Source organism: Cetorhinus maximus, chromosome 1 (assembly GCF_964194155.1).
Source record: "Cetorhinus maximus chromosome 1, sCetMax3.hap1.1, whole genome shotgun sequence".
In the NCBI taxonomy this organism is placed as follows: Eukaryota; Metazoa; Chordata; class Chondrichthyes; order Lamniformes; family Cetorhinidae; genus Cetorhinus; species Cetorhinus maximus.
Genome location: NC_135879.1, coordinates 102,482,812 through 102,495,462, shown reverse-complemented (window position 1 = coordinate 102,495,462; position 12,651 = coordinate 102,482,812). Strand labels below are relative to the sequence as shown.

Below are 12,651 nucleotides of genomic sequence, written 5' to 3'. Positions count from 1 at the left end.
TGACATTTACGTCATGGCTCACGAGGCAAAGGGAATGGTAATGATCATGTTAAAAATCCAAAGTGTTGGTCCAGAGTAGGGGTAATAGCAGAATAAAGGTCAGCACTGTATGAAAGCAAAATAGCAGCATGTGTTAATAGCAGAAAAACATCAGTGCTGTCTGAAAGCACAAAACATGAGAACAGATACAGACTGGCACGGGGGGAACAAAGTACCTGGTCTGAAGTTGTTGAGCTAAATGTTGAGTCCAGAAGGCTGTAAAGTGCCTAATTGGAAGATGAGATGCTGTTCCTGGCTTCACTGGAACATTGCAGCAGGCCAAGGACAGAAGCTTGAGTATAACAGCAAGATGGCGAATTGAAATGGTAAGCAACCAGAAGGTCAGGGTCATGCTTGCAGACTGAGCAAAGGTGTTCCACAAAGCAGTCACACAGTCTGCCAAGTCACCCATGAAGGAAGCAGTGCTGGATGTAGTTCTGGAGAATGGAATGAGGCAAGTGGAGCATGTTTCATTAAGCGAACACTTGGGGAACCGTGATAATAATATCACCAGGTTTAGAATAGTTATGGAAAAGGTACAATCAATTGTAAAAGTACTAAACTGGAGGACGACTAATATCATTGTGTTCAAATGGGATTTACCCTGGTGGGTTAGAATCAAAAATCGCCAGGCAAAACAATAAGTGAGCAATGGGATTCCTTAAAAGAGATGATTCTGGTCGTGAGTAGACGCATTCCCAAGATGGAGAAAGGTTGGTGATCCAAAGCTAAAGCTCCCAGATGTCTAAAGATATAGACGTTAAAAAGGAAAAGGGGGTATAAGACAAATGAAAGGTTAATAATACAGTAGAAAACCAAGCTAAATGTAGAGGTGGGAAAATTTGGCTCTGTAACCATTATTTTCAACACTATAATTGTCATTTTGGGTGAAAAATGGCACCTGTAGCACCTGTGCACACTTCTGGCATGATTCGTGCAAGGACGCCTTTTTAGTGAGGGCATTAGTGCAAGCAGTAGGAAACTCTTTCGAGTTATCAACAGTCACAGATTGCAACTCTTTCGAGTACAATCACAGTTCTGGACCTTAAGTATACAGAGTAAGAAGATTGTGATGTCAGACAGTGTGTAATGATTTGACATCAGCACTGCCTTTTTTGACCATAAACACTCCAGCTAACACCCTCTCTTAATCATGTATAGATAAACATCATTCAGCAGCAGGAGGTAACACCTCATACCTGTGCTATTTAAGAGGATCATCAAGTACTTTCAGGTTAGTTACCTGGCATTTGTTGAGTTTGTTGAAATGCTGTGAGTTTTCTACTGCTTTTTAAGTTGATGCAGTCTACAGGGAGTGATATTTTATGTGGCTAAGGCCTAAATTCTGACTTCAAGGGTTCTACTCAACACAGCCGCTCCCAGTCATGGTTAATGTAGTTACGATCACCATTAAACTGCAGCGTGATAGGGAGATTGAGTAGAGACAACACAGAGGACGACAATGTACTTACAGTTGGATGAGGAGGAAGCGACAGCTGTTATCAAGGGACGTTATCTGGCTTTTTGACAGGGCCTTCAAGCAGCAATTCTCTTAACTCAACTTCAACGGCGTGTGTGAGATCTTCACTTTACGAGGGAGGTGCTCATTGAAATCTGCCATCACTTGTACACAAACCACCAGCCTCAGAGAAAGAAGAAATAAAGATTTGCATTTATATAGCACTTTCCACAACCACCAGACATCTCAAAGCTCTTTACAGCCAATGATATACTTTTGAAATGTAGCCACTCTTTTCTTCTCTCTTGTCCATCCTTCGAGGTGAAGGTGACTATGTTCATCACTTGGGGTATTTGGTCAAGTTCCAGCAGGTACATAGGTGACTGCTAAGGCCAATCTGCACCCATTAGGTTGTACTGCAAGTAGGACAGGATACTACAGATGAGTGAGTTTTGGATGAGTTGCTGGCTCAGGGATTCCTCTCCTTGAGCTTTCTCTTGGTCTCTGATGTGCTCTTGCTTCCAAAGGAGGCCGCAATGTTTTTTATTTGGCTGCGCCATGTGCAGCGATCCTGGGCGAGCTTCTCCTAAGTGAAGCCTTCAGAGTGTCCTTGTAGGGCTTCCTTTGACTGGCATGAGAACGCACCCCAGACTAAAGCTCTCCAGAGAAAATTCACTTTGGTACGCCAGTGTCAGGCATTCTGGTTACATGATCAGTTCATTCAGTTGTCTGTCTCAATACGGTGTGGGTGCTTGGCATGCCAACTTGTGCAAGCGCCTGAATGTCAGCTATTTTGTCCTGCCAATTGATCATCAGAAGCATCCGAAGGCAGCTCAAGTGAAAATGGTTGAGCTGCTTGGCAGGATGCTGGTACACAGCCCAAGTCTCGTGTACGCAGAGCAGAATGAGCAGGACCATTGTTCCGTAGACTTTCAGTACAGGGAAAAACAGCATTAGCAGTTGTAATAGCAATGGTTTCCTCTTGCTTAAGATGTGTGCTAAGCATGAGCTCTTAATCATCAACACCGTTTTCCACTTCTCTAATCGCAACAAGATACCTTAGATGCACATTGGTTTTATACATTGGCATCTAATCAACTATGTAATCACCAGGCAAAGGGACAGGCAGGATGTGCATTTCATGAAGGCCATGTGCAGCGTTGACTGCTAGAGTGACCACCGTCTTATCATTGTAAAGCTAAACATCAAAATCTATCACCCTAGAAGCTCCCAGAACATAGAGTTCTGAAGCATCTCAATGCCTCAAAGCTCAAACAGGCAGTCATGAAGGGGTCTCACTCAATGTTGCTGAAAAAAGAGACATGTCGAAGTTTTTCCCAGAGAGATTTCTTCAAAGAATCTCTCTGAGAAACTCAAGACTCACCAGTGTACAGCTAAAACTGAAATTCACTGCATTGAGGATGATTGGGTGACTTTCAGAGATAATGGGGAGGATTTTGCCCTCATCGGGCGGACTCAGCGGGCTTGGAGGGGGCAGGTGGTGGCGGTCAGGAAGCTGGCCACTGCCCGCGATTGGGGCCAGACCGCGATTTCACACTGGGCAGGCGCCGGACTGCAATTTCACACTGGGCGGGCCTATTAAGGCCCGCCCAGCGTGAAACGCAAGTGCAGCGCTCCGCGCTGCCTGTATTGGGGGGGCAGAGGAGGGCGAGCACAAACTTTGCGCATGTACACGGGTGCGCACTTGAAAATCTCGCTGAAGTTCAGAGCTGAAGAATATTTGTCAAAATTAAAAAAATATTTCTAAATTGTTATAAAACATGTCTCCTCATGTGATTCTGACCCGCCCGTGAATGAGGTTTCCTAAAAAATGCAAAGGCCACTTGGTCTTTTCACCTGCCCGGCAACCATAACGATGGGCAGGCAGCGAAAACCTTCTTTCAATTACATATTTAATTACCTTTATACTCCATGTAATTGTCGATGGGCATGCTGCCAACTCCGGTGTGCGCCCACCGACCAAAATATCGCGCGAGTGCACGATAACGTGGAGACACTCGCCCAATGTCATTTTACGCTCAGCTGGGTCGGGCGTGCGCCCGCCTGATGAGCTAAAAATTCACCCCAATATGTACACCACTGTTCTAGAGGCCTTTGTCCCTATCTCTCATAAGCATCAAGATTTATTCAATGAAAACAATGAGGTAATACAGGAACTACTGAAGGAGAAAGATCACCTCTACAAGGTTTACCTCAATGACAAGTCTTCACTAGCCAAGAATGATGCCAACTGAAAGGTCCACAGGACTGTCCAATGCAAGCCCAGAGAGATGCAAGGCACTTGGCTGAATCAGAAAGTAGACCAAGTTCAGTCATAGTTTTACCACAAAGACTGGAAGAGATTCTACGATGCTCTAAAATCTAACTACGAGCCCCAATCTTCTGGTTCATCATCGAACTTCGGTGCTGACAGGTCAATATTTCTCACAGGAAAAGCCCAAGTTCTAGAAAGTTCTGCAGAGCACTTTAACCACATCCTCAATCAGCCTTCATCCATCAATGGAGAAGCAATCAACAGGTTGCCACCGGTTGCCATCAGCTGCTTTCTTGATGACCCTGCCACGCTCTTAAAACAACAAATTCAATCAAACTTCCATCTAGCAACAATGCTCCAGTAGCTGATGCTATCCCAACTGAGGTCTACAAGGCTGGAGATCAATGCCTGGTCAAGAAGCTCACTGAACTCTTTAAGTCTATGTGGGAGCAAGGAACCATCCCACAAGAATACAAAGGTGCCTCCATTGTCTACCTGTACAAGTGGGAAGGAACTCACCTGTTATAATGTAGGAAACACAGCAGCCAATTTGCACTTAGCAAACTCCCACAAGGGCAATGTGATAATGATCAGATAACCTGTTCTTTTTGTGATGTTGATTCAAGGATAATTCAGGGGCAGTTTGTCTTCGAAATAGTATCATGGGGTCTTCTAAGTCCATCTGAGTAGACAGATGGGGCTTTGGTTAAACATCTCATGCAAAAGACAGCACCTCTGCAAGTGCAGTGCTCCCTCAGTGCTGCACTGGAGCATCAGCCTTGGTTTTTGGGCTCAAGTCCTGGAGTGCGATTTCAATTCAGAAGCAAGGGCGTTACCAACTGAGCCACGGCTGACAGAAGGGCAAGGGCTGAGCTGTCAGTGAAAGTAACCATGATTATGACTTCTTCACACTGACATTTTTTCAGGGAAGACACGACATCCCTAACATCTTCCAGTTCCAACAACCACAACCATCTTCCTTTGTGCTAGATATGACTCCAACCAGTGGAGAGTTTTCCCCGATTCCCATTGACTCCAGTTTTGCTAGGGCTCAGACAATTGCTGCCTTGATGTCAAGGGCAGTCACTCTCACCTCACCTCAGGAGTTCAGTTCTTTTGTCCATGTTTGAACCAAGGCCGTAAGAGGTCAGGAGCTGAGTAGCCCTGGCGGAATCCAAACTGGGCATCAGTAAGCAGATAATTGCTAAGCACTATTGATGACCCCTTCCATCACTTTACTGATGATCGAGAGTAGACTGACTGGGCGGTAATTGGCCAGGTTGGGTTTGTCCTGCTTTTTGTGTGCAGGACATACCAGGGCATTTTTCCACATAGCTGGGTAGATGCCAGTATTGTAGCTGTACTGGAACAGCTTGGCGAGTGGCATGGCAAGTTCTGGAGCACAAGTCTTCAGTACTAATGCCGGAATGTTGTCAGGGCCCATAGCCTTTGCAGTATCCAGTGCCTCCAGCCGTTTCTTGATATCACGGGGAGTGAATCGAATTGGCTGAAGACTGGCATCTGTGATGTTGGGGACCTCTGAAGGAGGATGAGGATCATCCACTCAGCTCTTCTGGCTGAAGATTGTAGCAAATGCTTCAGCCTTATCTTTTGCACTGATGTGCTGGGCTCTTCCATCATTGAGGATGGGGATATTTGTGGAGCCTCCTCTTCCAGTGAGTTGTTTAAATGTCCACCATCATTCACGACTGGATAAGGCAGGACTGCAGAGCTTAGATCTGATCTGTTGGTTGTGGGATCGCTTAGCCCTGTCTATCACTTGCTGCTTATGCTGTTTGGCATGCAAGTAGTCCTGTGTGATACCTTCATCAGGTTGACACCTCATTTTTAGTTATGCCTGGTGCTGCTCCTGGCATGCCCTCCTACACTCTTCATTGAACCAGGGTTGATCCCCTGGCTTGACGGTAATGGTAGAGTGGGGGATATGCTGGACCATGAGGTTACAGGTTGTGTTCGAGTACAATTCTGCTGCTGTTGATGGCCCACAGCGCCTCATGGATGCCCAGTCTTGAGTTGCTAGATTTGTTTGAAATCTATCCCATTTAGCACAGTAGTAGTGCCACACAACACGATGGAGGGTATCTTCAATGTGGATATGGGGCTTCGTCCCCACAACGACTGTGTGGTTGTCACTCCTACCGATACTGTCATGGACATCTGCGGCACCTGCGGCACCTGCGAGAATGAGGTCAAATATGTTTATCCATCTTGTTGGTTCCCCCACGACCTGCCGCAGACCCAGTCTATCAGTTATGTTATTTAGGACTAGGCCAGCTCGGTCACTAGTGGTGCTACCGAGCCACTCATGGTGGTGGACATTGAAGTTCCCCACCCAGAGTACAATCTGTGCCCTTGCCACCCTCACTGCTTCCTCCAAGCGGTGTTCAGCATGGAGGAGCACTGATTCATCAGCTGAGGGAGGGCGGTACGTGATAATCAGCAGGAGGTTTCTTTGCCCATGTTTGACCTGATGCCATGAGACTTCATGGGGTCCAGAGTCGATGTTGACGACTCCCAGGGCAATTCCCTCCTGACTGTATACCACGGCACCACCACCTCTCCTGGGCCTCGCCTGCCAGTGGGATAGGACATACCTAGGGATGGTGATGGTGATGTCGGGGACATTTCTTTCAGGTATGATTCCGTGAGGATGACTATGTCAGGCTGTTGCTTGACTAGTCTGTGAAACAGCTCTCCCAATTTTGGCACTAGCCCTTAGATGTCAATAAGGAGGACTTCGACAGGGCTGAGATTGCCATTGTCATTTCCAGTGCCTAGGCCAATGCCGGGTGGTCCGTCCGGTTTCATTCCTTTTTTTGACTTTGTAGCCATTTGTTACAACTGAGTGGCTTGCTAGGTCATTTCAGAGGGCATTTAAGAGTCAACAACATTACTGTGGGTCTGGAGTCACATGTTGGCCAGACCAGGTAAGGATGACAGATTTCCTTCCCTAGTGAAACAGATGGGTTTTTACAACAATCAACAATAGTTTCGTGGTCACCATTAAACTTTTAATTCCAGATTTTTATTGAATTCAAATTCCACTGTCTGCCATAGTGGAATTCAAACCTGGGTCCCAGAGCATTATCCTGGGTCTCTAGATTACTAGTCCAGTGACATTACCACTAACAAAACACACATACCACATGCACACACACACACACATGCACACACACACACACACACACACCCCTCCCTCCACCCCGATCAGCCATGATCTTAACAAATGGTGGGGAGCCTCAAGGGGCTGAATGGCCTACTCCTGCTCCTAATTTGTGTGTTTGGATGTTCATTTGTACATATTTTAAGGACCTTTTTAATTCTGGATTATTTTGTCTCTTGTATCTTACATCACTCTCCTGGGAACATCCGTACTCCCCATACCTTTAAGAGTGTATAACTTTGAGATCTAGATGCATTTTCATTAACAAGTTCAGGATAACATGCAGAAATGCTGAAAAAATTAGCAGCTCAGGGCCATCTGTGGAGCGTGAAACAAAAAATCCTGCCTGGTTATTAAAGTTTCTGGAGAATATCTCAAATCATCTTTCTCTTATTGGCAGAACTTCCACAGCTCTCAAGAGTTAATAATCAATTTTGTGACTGTTATAGCATGGAATGGAAACATAGCTGGTTAGTAGCAATAACAACAAAAGAGTCAACTCTCATCTGACCCAATGTTGTGAGTTGGACCCAGGAAGGCTGATGGAGGAGATCTGAATAAGTCTGATTGAAGAATTTGTTGGGAAGAGGGGTGAGGAATAACTTTAACTGTTATATTATCAACTGACAGAGCAGCTCTCAAAAGCTACAAGCCAGCCCAGGGTGGGTAGGTCCATGCGGGGGCAGGAGAGAGGGGCAAGGGTTGCGATAAGAGAGGAGCCTGAGGCAGCAGTGACCCACATTATTTTTGTAGAGTTTGGATGAACACTGCTTATTGTGTAAATTCTGAATTTGAAACATACAATATATCTAGAGTTAAATGTTTCATGTGATAACATAAAAAGTCATTTGTGTGGCATATTCCTCAATAATCTACCAGACATACCTGTTATTCCCCCTCTACAACCAAATGTGTTGAGTATCTGTTATAATCCCATTGACTGGGCAATTGGGTGATTATCAGCTGAACTTTCTTTTTATGGATCCAATTGCATCAACAATCTCACAAAGATATTGACATGAGTACTAATCAAAGTGGTAAAGTAACTACTCCAGACCTTCTGGCTCTCCTGTGAAAGATTGCTCTGCATGTTTCAGACTCAAACTGAAAAAACATTTACCTCAACAATCACACGTTGCTATTCATATCACGTTACAACATTGCATCATGTCTACCTTTTGTAACTAAAAAGCATAAGCATAGGTTACTGCACAGGAAACATCAGCTACAAAATACATATATGGAATGCACCACACAAAAAAAATGATTTATGGAAAAACATTGATTCGTCAGTGCTATAAAAATTTACTCTTACAGATTACACAGTCTGGGCCAGTTGTTGCTTTATTGTTCCTAACTCTCTCTTCATAAGGTCTTTTATGTATTTTTGAAAAATTTATTATCTGTTACAGATACGCATTAATACATCCCTAAGGAGTCAACAAACAGCCTGGAATAAATTTATGGATCTCACTAAAACATCAAAATGATAGGGAAATCCCCAAAGCATTGCTGAAGATAGTCAATGGAAACATTTTAGAAGTCCAAATTTAAACTTAATGGGTAGAATTTTTTGCTTGGCATGCGGGCACACACCCGACATGCCCGAGCATGAAATAACATGTGATGACGTTGGGCGAGCATTTCGATATTTCAGTCGGTGGGCACACGCAAGAGTTGGCCGCATGCCTGCCAACAACTGAGAGGCCTATTAAGGCCATTGAAGTAGCAATTGACAGCGATTTTTCACTGCCCGTCCAACATTATGGTTGGCGGGCGGGTGAATCAGCCAGGTGGCCTTCGCCTTTTCGAGGGAACCTCATCCAAGGGTGGGATGAGATTTCTGAGATTAATTTTAAAAAAGATTAAAATATTTGGACAGAATTTTCAGCATCCATATGTTGAGGTGACTCATTCTGATACGTGGACATTTCTTCCGGATTTTAAATTCTGTTGTTATTGATTTTAAACTTTTTAGCTTCCAGAGCCAGCTCTCTGCCTTCAGGGGGCTTTCCTTCCACGCTCCCCCACGCCCAATAGCGCTGAGCCTTTCATCACTGCAACCACTCTGAAAAGATCAAACTGAATTGAGTTCAGAAGTATCCAAACAGACCAGAATTCGTCTAGTACAGATTAGTTTTGAAAGAAAAAGTATATATATGCATTGCACCTTTCACATTCTCAGCAGGTCTCAGACAACAACACTAAATGAACCCAGTGAAATAATTATGTGGTGTTCTATAGTTTAGATTTATAAACTGCTTCAGAGCTGGAATTATTCCTACCTAATAATATTAGAACTTTGGAGCCATAAATATAAGATAGTCACTAATAAACCCAACAGAGAATTCAGGAGAAACTTCTTTAACCAGAGAATGGTTAGAATGTGGAACACGCTAACACAAGGGATAATTGAAGTGAATAGCACAGAAGCATTTAAGGGAAGCTAAATAAGTGCAGGAGGAAGAAAGGAATGGAAGGATATGTTGCTCAGGTTAGATTAGGAAGCGGATGAGAAGGCTTTTGAATAGCATAAACACCGACATGGACCTCTTGGGCTGAATGGCCCTTTTCTGTGTTATAAATATCATGTGATAATGTAATACAATACAACTGATGAACAGCTTCCACTTCCACAGCCTTAGACAAATATTGGGCATCTCCTGGCAAGGCAGAGTGCCGAATCTGGAAGTACACCAGTGTGCAGGGATTCCCAACATGTTTTCCTTCTTGAGTCAGAAGCAACTCTGATGGCTGGGTAATGTAATCCGAATGAATGATGGCCGCATTCTCTATGGCGATCTTGCTATTGGCACGAGGCAAACCGGTTGTCCATGTCTGCAATACTAGGACGTCTATAAGCGAGACCTCAAGTTGACCGCGATTGGAGTTGCTGCATGGGAAGCCCTCGCTGTTGACCAGGGTGCCTGAGATCAAGCAGTCAGGAAGGGCATGGAAAAAGCCGAGGACAAAATAAATGATTGTATGGCAGAAAAGAGAGCCCACTGAAAGGATAAATCATCAGGCGACCTTGATCCAACCTCATTCATCTGTGCCATCTGCGGAAGGGACTGCCACTCAAGAATCAGTCTCTACAGCCACAACAGGTGATGTTCAATCCAAAAATGACATACACTCCATCATCTCCCAAGATGGACGGATGCCATTATTTTTTTAAAAAATACAACTTATGACAAACAGATAAAACACAGAAATATTTAGAAGGTGATATGATTGCAGCTGAGAGTCAGACCCTTGGGCAGATTCTAAAGATATGGACAGACAGGGTTGAATTTTCAAAGCCCCTTGCAGGCAGGACTGGTGGCCCAGAACTTCCCACCACTGGATGGTGTGCCAGTTTGCGGGTGTGGTCCCACCCCCAGGCCATTTTCCAGGAGGTCAGGCCAAGGGCAAAATGGCTACCTGCCTGCAAGTAGCCAATGAAGGTAATTAAGGAGCCTATCCAATGCACTTTTGAAATACTGAAGCCCCCGCTTCCAGCAGCCTCAGTTTCTAAATGGTTACAGTTGTGGCTGCAGGCCGTGTATAGGAACACTAACCCTCCACAATGACAGTCTGGCAGCTGTGGACATTTTTATTTTTTAACCTTTTTAAGGTGCTGAAAGGGTGCCTCCACCTTGAGGTGCCCCTTTTCACCCTTACCTGCATCAGCAGCTCGCCACTCCCTCAAAGCTAGACAACCTACTACATTTGTGGACAAACCCAGCATTGGCCTTGTGTCTGAAAATCACTTTGGGCAACTACTTCTGATGTGGTGCTGGATTGAGAACTGGAAACGATCCTGACATTGGGGTCCCAAACCCCAGACTGAAAATCCAACCAAGGGTGAGAGACAAATTTGAACAGTGCAATGCAACCTCCATTGTCTCGTTCAATCAATTGGTTGAATTCCACGTGGAGCCTTGAAATGCTAAGCGTGAGGGCTGGAAAGGATGAAAATGTAGCAAATGTAATTTTATACTAGATTCCCAGCAACTGTCAAAGAAAACAGAATGTATTTTTACCGGGTGAGGAGTTATTTGACACTTCCTGTCTGTGATAAATTTGAGTCCACTGTACTTCTCTGGATAGTGTTGTGAGATCACTTTAAGAAACTGTAAGTGGCGCGTCACTGAAGGAAGTGATGCCACATCTCACATAATCCCAGAGTTGCGGTGTAGACTGACAGAGTAAGATGTGTGTCGATGTGCTCCTGTAATCGTGGCGTATGTATGTTTCAGTTCAAGTTACAATAAAGAACCTATGTATTTCTGGCATATTGTTTGCATTCCTGGCTGTAACTCCCATATCAGTCACACACGAAAAGTGCAGAACAGAGTGACACTGGTGGAGGAATTCTGATCACCAGGTATGATAGCTGGACTGGCTGAAGATACCTTAAGAGTTTAACAGAGCAGAAGACCCCGCCATAGACAGGACCCCAGGAGGTTAAAAACTGCGAGAGTACATGAGCCACACGGCAGCCGGACGGGTGGTCAGAGGGGCAAGTTAATAGCCAGGGGATGGGTGTTGTTACAGTTTTGGAAGCAGGTCAGAAATTGGGAGAAGCAGTGCACCGCCATTGTTATCCGTAGGCTTCCGTGCTGAATTCCTTCGTGGGCAAGGCCTAAACCAAAAGCTCAGGAAAGGCTCCACAGCAACAGTGGAGGAGTTTCCAGCTAGGGTAAAGGCTGGCTGTGGCTGCAGCACTCTTTAAAAAATATGAGCTTGTAAAGAAGACAGCTCAATAAAAAAGGCAAGCCTGTGCCTGTATCGGGAAACCTTGATAAAACCAAATATTTTTAAAGGAGCCAGAACATCGAGAAAATGGCATCTAAATACCCACTTACCTGGAAGGTATCAGATGTAGGGCGGGATCTTCTGTGCCCGCTGGTGGTGGGCAGACAATATGGCGAGATTGGTTTCATAACGGCGGGAAGGCAAGTCGTGATTGTCTGCTCAGCCCACCGACAGCGGGCCGTGTTTCCCACGATTGGTCATCGGGAACCTCATTGTGATACATCAGCCTATCATTATCAGGCCATCCCGCCAGGCTCTTGCACCGCCGCCGGATCATCCGTCCACGTCGGTGGGAAAGCACAGAGGCAACGTGCACTTGGCAGCCTTCACTTCGGATGAACTGGAGGTCAGAGCACAGAAACTTTCTGGAGAGCTCGCCAGGGTCGCCTGTTGCTTTGCAGGCTTCAGGGGCGCCGGGGGGTCAGAGTTAAGTGCCGCCCTGTCTCGGAGGTGACTTTTGAGGGTGAGAGGGAGCGGAGGGCAAGTGCAGCCTTGTGATTGAGGTGAATTGTGAGGGTGAGGGGGGGAGGGGCAAAGGGAGCCCTGCCGTTGAATATAGCACACAGGCATCTGGGGTGGGTGGTAGGGTGGGCGTGGGAAGTGACCATACGTTCAGGAAACCTGTAGAAAGCAGCCATTCCTCTGCCACTCAGACAGTTCAGGCACGGCCACATTGATATGATTGGGGTCAAGCTTATCTGTCCACTCAAGCAACGCAGAGGCATCAAAGTGCCACCAAGTTCCCAAACCTCTCCCCTGCACCCACTTCCACCCCCCGGCACATACTGCAAATACATGAGCACTTTAGTGGACCGCGGAGCAGTTGGACTGCACATGTTGTACTGCACACGTTGTACAACCTCCTCACTAAAGCTGGCCATGGAGCAGTGACTG

The 12,651-nt window shown here is 45.6% G+C and overlaps 1 protein-coding gene across 21 annotated transcripts in view; it reads right to left on the bottom strand.

The window, feature by feature from the left end:
* The window catches only part of LOC144682414 (uncharacterized), a 96,029-nt gene that overhangs the window by 48,210 nt on the left and 35,168 nt on the right, over window positions 1-12,651 (bottom strand). For 13 of the 21 annotated variants that reach the window (XR_013577051.1, XR_013577044.1, XR_013577048.1 and 10 more), the window contains one exon: window positions 1,512-1,682. The exons of the other annotated variants lie outside the window; for them this stretch is intronic. The gene's annotated coding sequence lies outside the window, so the exon portion shown is untranslated. The remainder of the gene's footprint in view (window positions 1-1,511; window positions 1,683-12,651) is intronic. 21 annotated transcript variants of the gene reach the window in all.